Genomic DNA, 15,843 nt, shown 5'->3' on the forward strand with positions numbered 1-15,843 from the left:
TTCCGAGTTATTTTTTTTTTACCACTGCTGTGTTTTTCACTGTATAAGATGTTACTTCACATATGAAGTGTATTCCATGAATACTTATTGAATGAAAAAATGAACTCCCTAAACAGTCAGATGAAATAAAGTCATCATCTTTATTGCTGAAGATGCTATTTTGGAAGATATTGATTTTAGAGAGACAGAGGAAAAGAGAGATAAACATCAATTTTGTTGTTCCACTTCGTTTTGCGTTCATTGGTTGATCATTGTATGTGCCCTGACTGGGAATTGAACCTACAACCTTGGCATATTGAATGATGCTCTAACCCAGTGGTCGGCAAACTCATTAGTCAGCAGAGCCAAATATCAACAGTACAACGATTGAAATTTCTTTTGAGAGCTGAAAACCGACTTCTGTGCATGGGCCATGAAGTTTTAATCACACTGTACGTGTGCACCGCACGTGGTATTTTGTGGAAGAGCCACACTCAAGGGGCCAAAGAGCTGCATGTGGCTCGCGAGCTGCAGTTTGCCGACCACTGCTCTAACCAACTGAGCTACTTAAATTTTAAGCACCAAGTTCTAATAGCCTAGAAACTACTAGGTTATACAAGAATGTACATTAAAGGATATATGACAACACTGGTGGATGTAGAAATATACAATTTGTGACCCATAATGAAAATTTATATTTTGACTTTAATTCAATTCCTAGTAAATAAAACCATATTACATTATGCTCTCTTTTAATGTGTTTAGATATTTTCTTAAATATAAATTAGAGAGCCAGGTTTGAAACTCTTCTCAATGACAGATAAATATAGTCACATTATAATATACTTTAAAGTGACAGCACACTTTGTACTAATCTGCCTTTTCATTTAAGGCAAAGTTATCACTTCCATTACTCTTTTTTTTGTATTTACCTGTGTCAGAATGATAAATGGGTTCTGACAAGTTGAATTACAGTTTTCTCAGAAATATGTTTCAAAAACCAAAGGAGTAGTGAAGTAAACTGTTACCATCTATACCATTTAGCTTCAAGGCATTTATTTTTTTCTAAAGAAAAGCTGTTAGAGATGCCAACAAAGTAAATGTTATTTTGACCAACGACTTCTGTCAGTTCTTGTGGCAGACATAACTTGAAAAAAAGATAAGGGCTCCAAATTTGTGATTCTGCACCCACAAGTTTAATAAGCCCTAAAGAAGATTTAAAATAAAAATTTAAAAAGTCCCTTTCCAAATGACTACATTTATGACTTCAGCATAGTATGCTTACTCTTATAAGTTAGAATTTAAGTGTTGTATAACTTATCTGATTTACTTGACATGCAGGAAATCATCTAGAAGGCCCCAAAGCACTTTGGAAATCAAGAGACATCTTCTAACCATGGTCATTTTTAAACTCTTAGACATGTGAGTTTCCCACCTGCTGGTTCTAATAGAAAGCAGGCCCTGACTAAGTATGTTCTTCTGTTATTTTTTATTTTTATTCTTTTCATTGTTGTTAATTTTTTTTTATTTTTATTAAATTTTAAGGGGTGGCATTGCTTAATAGTATCATATAGTTTCAAGTATACATTTCTATGATGCATGATTTATATATTGCATTGTGAGTCCACCACACAGTCATCTTTTAAAATTTCTCTCCAAATTTGTTTCAAGCTTCCATTTCACAATTTAGACCCTTTCTGGCTTAGTATTAACTATTCCAACTCCTATAGGTCTGGCAGTTTGGGGGGTAACACACTTATGGGCACTTTCACTAATTGCCAGATCATGGTGATGACAAAGTAGCTCACTAATCTCTTCTATAGTTGGACACCAACAACAAACTTTGCTGTTCATCCTAAATGTGAATCCTAAGCAGAATTTATAAAGGTAGTGAAGTTACATATGGAAGTCTTCTACATTCACCTCCTTGGAGTGAATCTAATAGCCCAGGATTAATCACTAGCCTTCAAAAACTCTCTCCTTTGCCATAATTATGAAACTGTCACGTTGGAATGCCTTTCCCTAGAAAATGTCCTAGGAGTTAAAATTTCTGCTCTCTACATTCCTACCAAAATTTACTTGGTGCTCATTTCAAAGGTCTCAAGATAAACCTCAAGTATACTGATTCTCTAGAAGGATTTACCTCATGCAATAGCAGGTAACACCCATACCTGAGGTTTAGTACAGAAAAGATGTAAAGCAAGAACAAAAGGAAGCTATACATTGGGTGGAGTTCAAAGAGGCCAAGGACAGGTTTTCAAGTCCTGCCCCATCTGGGGTCACCATACGGAGTGTGTCTTTTTCCTTTCTATAAACTGTAAGGACATAGTAGGAAACTCTCCTGAGAGAAGGCTTTTATGGAGAGCTGTTCCCATAGGCAAATCCTATGCTACACAACCAGCCATGAAAACAAAACTCAAGACCCCAACAGTGAAACCAGGTGCACATCATCCATCTTGATGCCTATGTAAAAGCATCCTGACAGGCTCATATGGCATGGTCTATCTCTCCAGTTGTACACAAGAGAATACTCAATCATCAACATGAGTCTTCTGAGGGCTAACTTCTCAGGGGTTAGCCAGAGGTCAGTTGTGGTTCCAGGTTCCCTTGGAGACATGCAAGGAGCAAGCAACCCGTCCTGCTGTGCTAACTCTCCCCGGAGTGCTCTCTTCAGAATTGGGTGCATACTTATTATTCATTCACTTTTCTGTTTGTATATTACACTTCAAAAAACACTGAAAATAAGTCAGGGATCTTAGGCTTTGTTCAAATACTATCTCTAGAAAGCCCTAGATCAACTGGCCTTTAGAAAATGAGCTAAGGAAGTTGAATGGAAATGTTGAAGTTTAAATTCCAAACAAGAAACATTTTTAACAGCATGTGCATAAATAAGTGTTGGGATTTCCCACCTCTATTTCTTCATGAACACCTTGGCTTGGCTCCGTATGGATGAGCTGAGTCATGTTCTGTCTCTATTTCACAGGGCTCCCTTTTTCCTTTCTAACATTTCTACTCTAAAAGGAAGATTGTGTGGAGCCAGAGTGAGATTAGAAATCATGTGTGCACACAGAACTTCTGAAAGATAGAACTTGGGTTGACTTGTAATTCTGTAAAGTCTACAGTGAGTGTAACATGCAATTGAGTGCAAACACTTAAAGCATGACAACACTGTCCAGGGTGCTTCCATCTGTTTTATGTAAGATCTCCAGGGCAGTGCAGCATGATGGTTAGCTGAGTACACTCTGGAACCCACTATCTGAATACTCTCAGCTCAGTGAATCATTAAATCTTCATTACTTCATCTATAGATTGGGAATAATTTTAGTATTTGTCACAGTGTTGTTGTGACAATTGAGTGAAATAAAGGCTCTATTCTATAAGTATACAATTTTAGGGTAAGTGTTCAATAAATAATATTATTATTTTTCAGCATTGTTGGAACTTAAAAGAAGCATTGAATATGGAGTCAACAGTTCATGGTTTATTTTTCTGGTCCATAATTTTCTGGCAATGTGAACTTGTGTATTTAACTACACAAAGCCTTACATTTTTCTTATACCAAATGGGAAAAATAAGCCAAAATGAGATAAAGTATGTGACAAATACCTAATTCAGCTGCTGGTCACATGATAAATCTGCATTTCATATTATAAATACAAACTCAATTAGATTTGCAGTTCCCCTCTAATAACAAACTATAATGTGCTGGTTCTGTGAAAAAACATTTGTATTACTTATGATAAATTTTAAAGCTCTGTTTAGACATTAGCTTTGAATGTTGTTATGTATGTTTGAAAAGGGAGAGAAAAACATTCCATCAAGCACTTGTAAGACATGCATATCAAGTGCATCTAGAGTACAGCGTCTGAATACGTAAGTCACAGAAATGAAAATTCAATATAAATCTAAAGACTTTTGGTTAATATAATTTCCTTTGTCACATAGCAAGGTCAAACCATGGTTCTAAATGAGAAGGAAAAAATGTAATATGGTAGACGTTCTGGGGTTTTACTGTTGCTATCACTGTTCTTTTGGGATGGTTGTTAAAGCAAGACTAGCATTTTTATTGTATTCCATCTGGACTGTCACCTCCTCTCAGATTCTGGCCATGTGTATCTGTATTCAGAAAATAGCAAAGGCTTCTTTTGCAGGAGGGCTTGCTTTTGGAGAGGGTGTCAGAAAGGATGAGTCACTCTTAGGATTGACTTCACATAATCTGTTGACAAGCTCATTTGCTAATGCAGTCATCTAATCCCGTGGTCCCGTTGTCCACAGAACACAGGGGAAAACAAATTTGTCCTTGTCATCGCATGGCCAGAGGTGCCTTAAAAAAAAAGAAAGAAAATTAATTAGACTATAAATTCATCTTCAAAATGAAAGGACAGGCTACCTGCACAAAAGGATCTGGAAGAGGAAGACGTATTTTTATTAGGAACCTCGTAGTGTTCTGTTTCAGTAGCATACATTTGTGCAGAAGAGATAATGATTTGTCATTATTATTTCTCATCCGGTTAGTCAAGGAAGAACTAAAATTAATGCTTCATCATTATTGACTATACATGTAATGTTTACTCTATGGCAACATCACCACACTCAGAGATCTTAAAAGGCTTAGGAAAACATTTAAATAAAGTAATAATTGAGCCAGCAAGACTCTGGAAGATCTTAAAAATTAAATATCATAGTTGCTGCATAAAATGCATTGAAAACTGAATCGGCAAAGAAATGTCTTACTCTTATTTCAACCATCATAATGGAAATATATGATTATATACTTAAAAATGATTTGCTGTTGACAGTACTTAAATTTTCTATATGTCTTTACTACTTTTCATCAAGCAGAAAATTTTTAAAGAATACAGAATATAAAAACATTTCTTTTAACCTAAAAACTATTTAACCCTATTTCTGACTGTTGAGCAGTATGCTTTTATGAAATGATAACAATAAATGTAAAAGTGAGACTAGAGTAACTGAAAGGTTCCAAGCCACTGTGCCGAAAGGGATACATGGCCCTTCTGGTTACACATGGTTTGCAGAACTTGGACACCTGAAGACACAAGTAGCATTAGTTCTCACTGGGATTAGAATATAGGTTTTGACATAATGTACTGGAGGAAAAACCAGATTTAACCTATGGCAATTACACTCTTTAATTCATGACAAATAGCAAAAGAACAGTAGAGACCGAGTGTTGTAGACTTCATAGGCACCATTTCCTTAAATGGGTCATAGAAAAGTAGAGATTGTATTATACTTACAAGGTAGGGCTAACGTAGGTTTACAGTTGTGAGTACATGAGAGTTTATTCTTGTATTATTATTTATGAATTATTGTATTATTTTTCATATGAACAACTCTAAACCTACTTTGCCCCACCCTGTATATTAATAAGTGCTAAGTCTATAGGCCATAACTAGAATAATAAGGGAAACTTAATGTCTTTCATGTCAAAAGTGTTTGAGCAAGTGAGAACTGAGGCACATCATAAATTCTGGGTGTTGGGGGCAGAATGGAAGAGTAGGTCTTTCCCTACATCACTACTTATGAAGAAGGGTGTCTATTATCTGTGTAATTGAATGCAATGGTTTTAAAGACTGGCCAGAGAATGTTTGATTGCCATTTCAACACATGGGAATAGTTACATTAACACCTAAATTGCCACTTTCTGCAAAAAGCTGTACAAGGCTTGTGTGAAAGACGAGACAGCCACTTTTATATTTTGGATATTGGCCTCTTATCAGATATAAATTGACAAATATATTATCCCACTCAGTAGGTTGCCTTTTCATTTTATTGATGGTTTCCTTTGCTGGGCAGCAGCATATAGTTTGATGTAGCCCCATTTATTATTTTTGCTTTTGTTGCTTTTGCTTTTAGTGTCAAGTCCAAAAATTCATTGCCAAGAGCACTGTCAAGGAGCTTACTGTCTATGTTTACTTCTAGGAATTTCATGACTTTAGGTCTTTCATTCAAGTCTTTAATTTTTTCATATGATGTAAGATAGTGGTCCATTTTCCTTCTTTTGCATGTGGCTCTCTTGTGTTAATTTTTATAACTTACTTGGTGTCTTATAATTTTATGGTGATTTTACTTGTTCCAATTCTATGAAAAATACCATTGGTATTTTGATAGTAATTGCATTGAACTTACAGATTGCTTTGGATAGTATGGACATTTTAGTGATGTTAATGCTTCCTAGTCATGAGCACTGTATATGCTTCCATTTACTTGCAAAGGTACAAATTCTTTATTCTAGCAACCCCAGTTCAGGTAACTAATTTTTTCTACAGATACAATTTCACATATGTAAAATGATTATGTTTAAGCTTAGTAAAGAATTATGACATTGCTTACCATGTCAGTAGATCGAAAACAACCTACTTGTCTATCAATAGTCAAATAAATTATACTTGGTTAAATAAATTATAATACATCTATCTAATGGAATACTTTGCAACTGTAAAAGAAAGAATGAAGAAGCTATATATAGACTGGTATGAGAAGACTTTCAAGATATAAGGAAAAATAAAAAAAACACTGCACAGACGTATGCATGATATATTTGTCATAAAAAGAGAGGAAAATAAGACTATATATTTACAATTTCCTGGTATTTGTATAAAGAAACTCTGAAGAAACATGCAGCAGACTTCTAACAGTGTTCACATATCTCAGGAATAATGCAGGACAGACTTTTTTGAACCATATATATTTAGTGCCTAATTCATTAAAAGGAATTAAATGTCACCATTAAAGAGGGTAAGACTTGGGATGGATGTCCTTGTCTCAGTATCAATACCCAGGCCTTTGGGTCCAGGTGCAGCTACAGATGCTGGGGCCCACCAGCTTCTTCCAGTCAGCTCTCTCTAGCTCCATCTAGGTAGAACAAGTTTGAATGTGATAAAAAACTGTGTTTTCAAAGATTTGTGACTCTTGGGATCCAGGCAGTTTTGTGTTGCAATTTTTCCTGACTGAGTATGACAATGACAAAAGCAAAATTTAATATGCCTTTGTGACTCAAAAAATCACTTTGGCCTGGCCAAAAGCTCTAGATCTCAATCTAGGAAGGATATAGTAGGGGAAATTAGGGATTACTAGATGAACAGATATGATAAAGGAAACATCCCTGTATCTTGCTAAACTTCCACAAATCATAGGTCCACAAATTCTGGCTTTAAGGTCTATGAAAGAAAGCAACGGAATGCTGCTGGTCCCTGCCAGGAGGAGACTATGCATTTTTCAGGCCAAGTCTCTGCTGGATTGATTTCAAAGAACCATGACACTGGAAGTGACCACATGCATCTGGCCTATGCAGTAGATGCAGCCAAGACCAGCCTGTGGGGCAATCCTAGGATCAAGAGTGATAGATTACAACCTGGACAGGAAACTTTAATAATCGTATATCCCCATACAGGCCACACAACAATAAAGAAAATGAAAGGATTCTAACAAGTGTGAGTATAAGGAAACTGAAGCGTTTACCTGAAACTGAAGAACACCTTAGCCAAAGACTTGCCATTAAGCAGGTAAGGGATTAAAGTCATGAAAGAGAATTGACCAATTTGTAGGCACTGATCACAGGGGGCCTGAGAGATTGACTGTAAAAATAGTCTCAGTGCTGCACACCTCCCTGTATTCCCACCTGCTGCAATGTAATTTTGCAACTTTTTCTCTGAAAAGAAGTCTATTAATCTTCCCCTTGAATCTGGGCTGGCCTTGTGACTTGCTCTGATCAATAGAGTGTGGCAGAAGTGACCATGTAACAGTTTCAAGTGTAGACCTCAAGAGACTGTGTGTATTTTAACTCTCACTCTTAAAATTCTATTGCTGCCATGCGAACAAGCTTGGGGTAAGCTGCTGAAAGATGAGAAACAACCTAATGCAGTTCCAGGCCGCTCTTACTGGAAGCTCCGCCCCACCCCCTACCCCCGCCCCCCCAGACAATCCAGACTCAGATTAGCAGAATGCTCAATCACACCTTCAAATAATGAGAAATAATAAATGGTCATTGTTTTAGGCTAGTAAGTATTGAAGTTGTTGTTACCCCGCAATAGCTAAAGATACAGGAGATTTAAACATTCAAAAGGAGGGAGGGAGGCAAGAAGGAAGGAAAGAGGGAGGTGGGAGGAAGAGAAGAAGTGAGAGGAAAAGGAAGGAAGAGAAATAACCAGGGTGACTCATATTTCCTTAATAAGTGGGTCTTTCCCCACTCCCGAGTGGTCAAACACAGGAGTTAAATGAATCATCTCATCAGTGTGAGGTCACAATAATTCATTTAAAACTGACTGAAGGGTCATCACAACTATTGGGACTGTCAATAACAACTTTAGTCTTCAGATTACTAAGCATATTTACAACTATGGTGTCACCTTTCCCTCATAGTGAACCTGTAGACTATGTAATTTCACCAACCAGAAAACAGATTTCAGGAAATTTGACAGACTTGGTGGGAATAAAGACTGTCTGTAAGTGGTAGAGTTTCATCAGCACTTCTATTTCATGAATCCAAATTCTGATGTGCTAAGGGTAATGAAGAAATTGACAAGTGATGTCTTAAACCCTTATTATCCTGAAAGTTTCTAAAGGGTTTTAGCAGTATCTCCTTCGTTTATGCCATATCCAAGCTTCGCTGTTTATTTGTATTGTAAGGTTGGGAATATTCTTTAAACACTTGTGCTTTAGTTCCTTTGATTATAAAATTAGTGATTTTTCTTCTAAATGAAGTATTGTGAGAATTAAATAACATAATACATGTAAAACAATGTGATCAATGGCTGGTACACAATTAACATTTAATAAATGTTTTATAATAGTTGTATAAAATAACCAATGGTTGGCACAGATTAACATGGGTGCTAAATTCTTTAAATGATTTAACCAAAAACAAGGCTAATAATTCCCTTAATATTTCTAATCTCTGACTTTATGGAGACTCCACCATTAAAAAGTGATAAAAATAGAGATTGTCTTTCCTAATTCAGAGTAGATAAATCAATGTAGTAAACAGCACCTTGCATACTATTACTTTAACGTAATTGTTATTTCTCATTTTGGAATAGAAGATTTGAAACTAAATATAAGAACTCATCTTAGACAGAAGGACATTGTAAATATAGACTGTCAGCAAAATGCCAAAACAAATCAGACAGTTTAATAAAAGTTTCAGTCATCTGGACATCATTTCAGCTTGTTGTCAAATATCCAGATTGACTGAGGTTTTCACTAACGGCTCTCTTTTCACAGAATTAACAAGGTTTTGGGCATTGCCAATACATTATCATGAGCACCAACCCATAAAGAGTCACACTCGTCAGAGAAGTAAAATTGACTATTGTCACAGCTTAAGTTAAAAATAAAATAATCTATGATTCATCAATGGCAATTAATGAAACCATTTTTTTCAGTAATAAAAATCTCCAGTAGAAAAATAAAATTTTATTTGTTTGCATTCAGAAAATATAAGATGGACTCTGACCCTTCAAATATTTTGCCATAATTTCCATTTAATTTGTATCAAATATTTAAATTTAATTTAAATAATAGTTTATTTTAGCTAGATCATAAGACAAACAGTACTGGGTAAATCATTTCAGGAATATAAAGAAATATATGCTTGCTAACACTCAGAAGTATTTACCTGAGTCCTCAACACGAAGTCTTCTAGGTAACTATAACAGTCCTCAAAAAACAGTCCTCAAAAAACGTGATTTTGTTTAACGTCTTTTCATTATAATGTTGATGAGAAAAAAAATTGATTCCCACCAGGGGCCACTGTCTGTGTGGATTTTGTATATTCTCCCCATGTCTGTGTGGGTTTTCTCCAGGCACTCAGGTATCCTCCCACATGTGCACATGAAGTGAACTGGCATGTTCTACATTGTCCCAGGCTGTGTGTGTGTGTGGCGGGGGGGGGGGGGGGGGCGGGTATGATTGTGATAGAAAGGCATCCTGTCTGGAGTGGGTCTTGCCTTGTGCCCTGAGCTGCTGGGCTGCCTACACCCCAGATACTGGGATAGCAGGTTGGAAAGTCATGAGCTTGTTTTTATTAATCTTCATAAATGAACAGATAATTCATATTTATTTCAGCGTTTAATATTTGAAGTGTTTTAGGTCTTTATTTAGAAGTTTGGTGATTTTTTGTGTGATCAGAAATATGCAGTAGATACTTAAATCTTGTTTCTATCAATTAGCTTATGGCAAAATTGGTTTTATTATATGTCCTTTGCTTAAAGCCACAGTGTCTAAGAACCTGTTGATGACATTAAGAGAGGACTTACTGTCCTGCTATATTAAATTTTTTTAAACAACTGTGTATAACATATAAACCAATGGAAAGCAGGATATCCCTACCAAGCCACCAGGCCCCACCCTTCTCTGATGGTGTGTATTTTTAGGAACACCTTGGATGCCTTCAGCACATGGCATGCTTTTTTTTTTGCCTTTACACTAAGTCATGCTGCACTACAAGAGTTTTCCAACTACTGGTTATATTGTCGCAGTTGTGGGGGGATGGTACTGGCGTTGTCCTACATTTTGGGATGCTCAGCAACAGCCCCCACTTCTACCCACTAGATGCCAGTAGTAACACTCCTCTAATCCAGGTATGTCAATCAAAAATGTCTCTAGACATTGTCAAATGTCTCCAAATCCCCCTGGCTGAGAACCACTGCACTGCAGTCAGGAGGATGCATTGCCACCCAATCTTTCCCACACTCATTCCCCCAAACACCAACTTTCTCAGTTATCTCAATTCAATTCACCATGTCTGTGAAAACGCATTCTATAAAAGGCAATACTGAAAGGCAAGTGTTAGCAGGGTCCTTCAGATCTTGCATTTATGATAGAGGTTCTCTTACATAATTCATGTTGTTTTTACACTCAACTAGCACCCTTCTTTGAAATTCTAATCTGCCCAGTCTGAATCCAAAAATCAAGATATAAAAGAAAAAAAGTGATAAGTTGAAGGGTTCCTAAACTTAGCACACAAAATCAAATGATATGTGTCTGGAATATTAAGTAGTACACTTGTATGTACACATTCATTATTGTCAAAGCCAGGATATCAAAACTCTTGTGACTGCCAGCAATGTTTTAAAAAGAGAAAACTAGTAGTATGGTTCATATAGAATAAAAATTGTGTGATTATTTTTCCTGGCAAAACAGACTTCTGTATATGGCACTTCACCAAAAGTTGAAGAGAATATAATACTGGAAAAAGTATACTCCTGAAACTAAAAAAGGTTTACCTTAGGACTTCCAATGGCTGGAAATGAGCTCAATCCTCACCAGTGTTGATCCCCCAAAATCTCCATCTTAACTGAGATCCACTTTGGACATAAAACTAGAGGAGAGTTATTGCTTCCCAATTTCAAGGGCACCTTCCTTTCCCACTGCAGAGTGATTGGCAGTGGGAACTACACATTTCTTTCTTTGCAAACAGAAAAGTGGTTGAGAGAAGAAAATCACAACATATGACAGAGCAATTCTTAAAGTCTGAGTGATTCACTTAGAAAAAAGCATCATGAATAAGGCCCTCGCATTCCGGTCCAGCTTTCTCTCATTCCTTCCTGTAACATGAGGCATGAAGCATTAGGCCTACACATGCTCCCGGAAATATTCTGTTTACAAAACTCACTTTGAGAGAATAATGAAAACAGACACATCACCCAAAAATAAGGAACAAAATTCATACAGAGTTAAGTCTAAATATATATTTAGGGAAATTCATATTCTTAAAATCTTAAACTACATCCTATTTAAATATCTAAAGCAAACCTCAGTATTTTCAGTCTCAACCATCTGCTTTCAGGTTAATCTTGACTTTATAAATTCTTTCTAAGAACAATGGAACATTATTTCTTTAACATATTATCCTATATAATAAAAGCCCAGTGACCATAACGACATAATGATGAGAATGACCGCTCAACCAGTTGCTATGTATGAGGTGCATTGACCACCTCTTGGCCCTTCCCCCCTCTCCCCCCCCACACACACTTGGCCTGCAGGCTTCAATCGCCAGATGGTGAATGGGAAACTGGGGTGGGTGGTGGTGGGTGGGACTGGGGACTCGTGAGCGGGCGGACGTCTGACCTCTTGGTCCCTCCCCCTGGCCCCCAAGGCTCTGATGGATCTTCCAGATGGCAAATGGGGAACCAGGGTGGGTGGCAGCAGCAGGGTGGGACTGGGGACTGGGGACTGGGGAACCGGATGGGTGGTGGTAGCAGGGCGGGACTGGGGACTGGCGAGGGGAACTGTGGTGGGTGGCAGCGACAGGATGGGACTGGGGACTGGGGAGTGGGCAGAAGATGGCCCTGATCACAGGCTAGGCCTAGGGACCCTACCCCCGCACGATTTCATGCACTGGGCCTCTAGTATATATATATATATATATATATATATATATATATGATTCATTTTAATGATTATCTCTAAGTAAAGGTTTGGTCCAAAGATAAGTTGGTGCTACTACTCCTATAAACAGAAATCTGTGAGAAATTTAAATGCTCTTTCTCCAGCTTTACAATATTATTTCCTCTAGAAAATTCCTTTTGAAAGAGCAGCGAATCACCCCTACACAAAGGCATGCAGTGTGTAATGTTTTTCAGCAGCACAATCCCAGAAGCTTTGCTTTGTAGCACTGGATGGCTTAACAATAGATGTCAACTGCAGCAAAACACCAAGCAGATTTTACAGACCCCAAAACGTGCTTTCAGGTAAGAGCTATAACTACACAGGAACACAAGCAGCAACCGAGACAGCAGGAGAGAAAAGCTGCCCCAAAGAGAAAATATGTAGGAGCACGTGATGATGTCTGAGATTAAGTTGTTAAAGGAAATCAAAGCTGTTTGAGGGCACTGGAAAATGCACACCCAGTTTTGAAATATAAAGATGAAGGTAGAGAGGGTTAGAATCGGGCTTTCAACTCACCTTTATAATAGTCTTAAATATAAAACAAGCCTTGACCCAACTTTAAATTTTTTTGCTATGCCAAATATTATATTTTAAAATTATGCTTCAACCAATATTAAAGATTTGTTTTGATGATTTTCCTAAGATAAATAGTTATTTATTAATTAAGTTTATTGAGGTGAGATTGGTTAATAAAATTATATAGGTTTCAAGTATACAATTCAATCATTCATCATCTGTATAGTATTATTATATTGTATACCTAGCACCCAAAATCATATCTCCTAGAACCACATACACTTGACCCCTCTTACCCTTTACTATCTTCCTTTCCCTCTGGTAACTCCATACTGCTGTCTGTGGCTATGAGTTTTGTTTGTTTGTCTTGCTTCTTCATTCGTTTCTTTCTCATATTCTACGTATGAGTGAAATCATATTATTCTTGACTTTTTCTGCCTGGCTTATTTCACTTAGCATGATATTATCAAGATCTATCTATGTTGTCTCAAATGGCAGTATTTTCAGCTTTTCCTAGGTCTGAGTATTATTCCAAGTATATAGCACATCTTCTTTATCACTTATCAAGGGGAGTTTAGTACAAAGATAAGTTGGTATCATTCCTATAAATAGAAATATGGGAGAAACTTTTAAGTGCCCTTTTTCTAGCTATGAAAGACCAGATGTCAGTCATAAGAAGGACCCTGGAAAACCCAAATACATCATCATAATTGACGACAGGCTCCAACACTGAAATTTGAAATCCATCATCTAGTTTGCCCAGAGTCTATGCCTATCACAAGGTTACTACCAGCCAGTGTGGTGGGAAGTGAGGGATGGGCAAGAATACTAATGCAGACTAGGGTTCTTCTGATGACTCAAGGGCTCCCTTCTATAGCAATCAAGTTCACTTCCCCCAACCTTCTCTCCCCCTCCAATGTCAGACTTGCATCTTTGACAGATGGCTTTTTCAGCCTCTCCCAGATTCCTCCCTACTTTCCAGCCTCTCCCAGATTCCTCCCTACTTTCTTTTATAAAATATTCTCTCCTGATATAACCCTTTCATGTTAATCCAACCTTGATATCTGGCCCAAACTAACATGGAGAATATATTCTTGAATCAGAATGTTCTTGCCTTCCTAGTTAGATGATTCTGGAAAAGCCATGTACTGATGTACTCTGAACAGCCTGCCTTTCAGTGGTTTCTAAAAAGTCATCTCAAAGGTAAACCCCAAAAGAAAATGAAATGAAAGAGACAAAATGTTCATAATATATTAAGTGAAATGAGATTTTAAAAGGGTTTAAAATTAGTAAATTTATTATCTCAGCTATGTACAACAGCATTAATGAAATGAGGGCACTGCATCATGCTAGATGTATTTTACTCTGCTTACTATTGTTTTTACTATAGTCCAAGTTTGTTTAATTGAACATGTTAATATTTAATATTATATTGTGAAGAAAATAAAAATACATATGAAGTATATTAATCAAGTCAAGAGTAGGAAGTGAGATGATAAATCAAACAATTGAAGAAATCTCTTGGATCCTTGCTTGCCTACGTTCTTCAAGAAATATCAAAAAGTAAACTGTTGACTAACTCCTAGTATGTGTCTACTCTACCATCTCACCACAGAAGTCTTTGACAGTTTGGAAATCCTTACTTTTCTGCTAGATGAGGAATAATCCTGACCTTTGTGTGGTATAAATCTTCAAGAAACTCCATTATCCCCCTTAATACCATGTGAGACACTCAGTGAAGCACCCAGAGATTCTTGTTCCTCCCCACTGGTGGTCGCTGCCATCAGCCAGGGCAGCTGGAGAGCACATTTAAAAACATTTAACAGTCGTAGTAATCTCAACATGAAAGAGGTAAATTAGAAAAAAAATGTGATTTTCTTGACTTTGCATCACGTATCTCCTTTTGCTGTAGAACTCCAATTCTCTAATGAAGAAACATACAATTTCTAATGAAAGATATTCTGATCATATGCCGTTGAAAGTCCCAGGTAAATATTTACTCCTTGCGAAGTTCAAAGGCCTCATCAGGTTTACTTTTTTTCACTTAAGGGGCTGCTCTATCCTGCTCTTATTTCCAAGATAGTGCCTGGCCATAGGAAAAAGTGGGAATAACGTCACAGCATTAAGGAACTGGGCTGACATCTGGGTTTCCATCTTCCTGTGCCCAAAATGACTCATCCAACATTTCTCTGTGATTTGGCATCAATTTTCAGTTTCTTTTCTGCTGGAGTATTCATGGATTGTTTAACTCCCTGTCTTTGTAAACTTTTTGATAAAGGCAAGACATGATGGTTGGTTCCAGGGAGGTTAGCCATCCCCCACTGACTAGGCACCCACCTTTGCTCTGACTGATGCTTCAGTTGCCCCGAGTTATGTCAATGGCTGTCCTGTGATTCCAGGTTTGGGGAATCTACTCTAAAGCACTCTACTTCCCTGTCACTATATCCTTCATGTTGGCTATTTCTGACAAATTTGCCAGAGAGCACACTCAGCCATATCCTCTATCTCCTTTGGAGCGCTTAGGAGTTTCTACATACCCTCCACTCCACGAAGGCTCTAAGGAGGTTGGGGCTCAACATCTACATGCACACCTCCCTCGGCCATTTCTAATAAACCTCCTTCTGTCTCTTTAGATATTGCACCATGTTGACCATGTGGTTTCTTTAAGGAACTTGCCTTGTCCAGGGGAAAATCCCCAATAAATAAATGCATGAGGATCTATTCTCTCACTCTGGGATTATGTCCCCTCCTCAAAATGTAAGTCTTTCTTTGATTCCTTTATTTGCGATACACCTCCAGGAATTCCAAACTTCTACTCAAAAAGAGACACCAGTTAACTAGTGTCTTTTTTTTCTTAACTACACTATTTGTCTCTCAATGGGTGTCTGTAATCAGCAGAGGAAAGGCTTTCAGATTCTTCCTTGTGGTGGT

Source organism: Plecotus auritus, assembly GCF_963455305.1.
Source record: "Plecotus auritus genome assembly, chromosome: 1".
NCBI classification, from domain to species: domain Eukaryota; kingdom Metazoa; phylum Chordata; class Mammalia; order Chiroptera; family Vespertilionidae; genus Plecotus; species Plecotus auritus.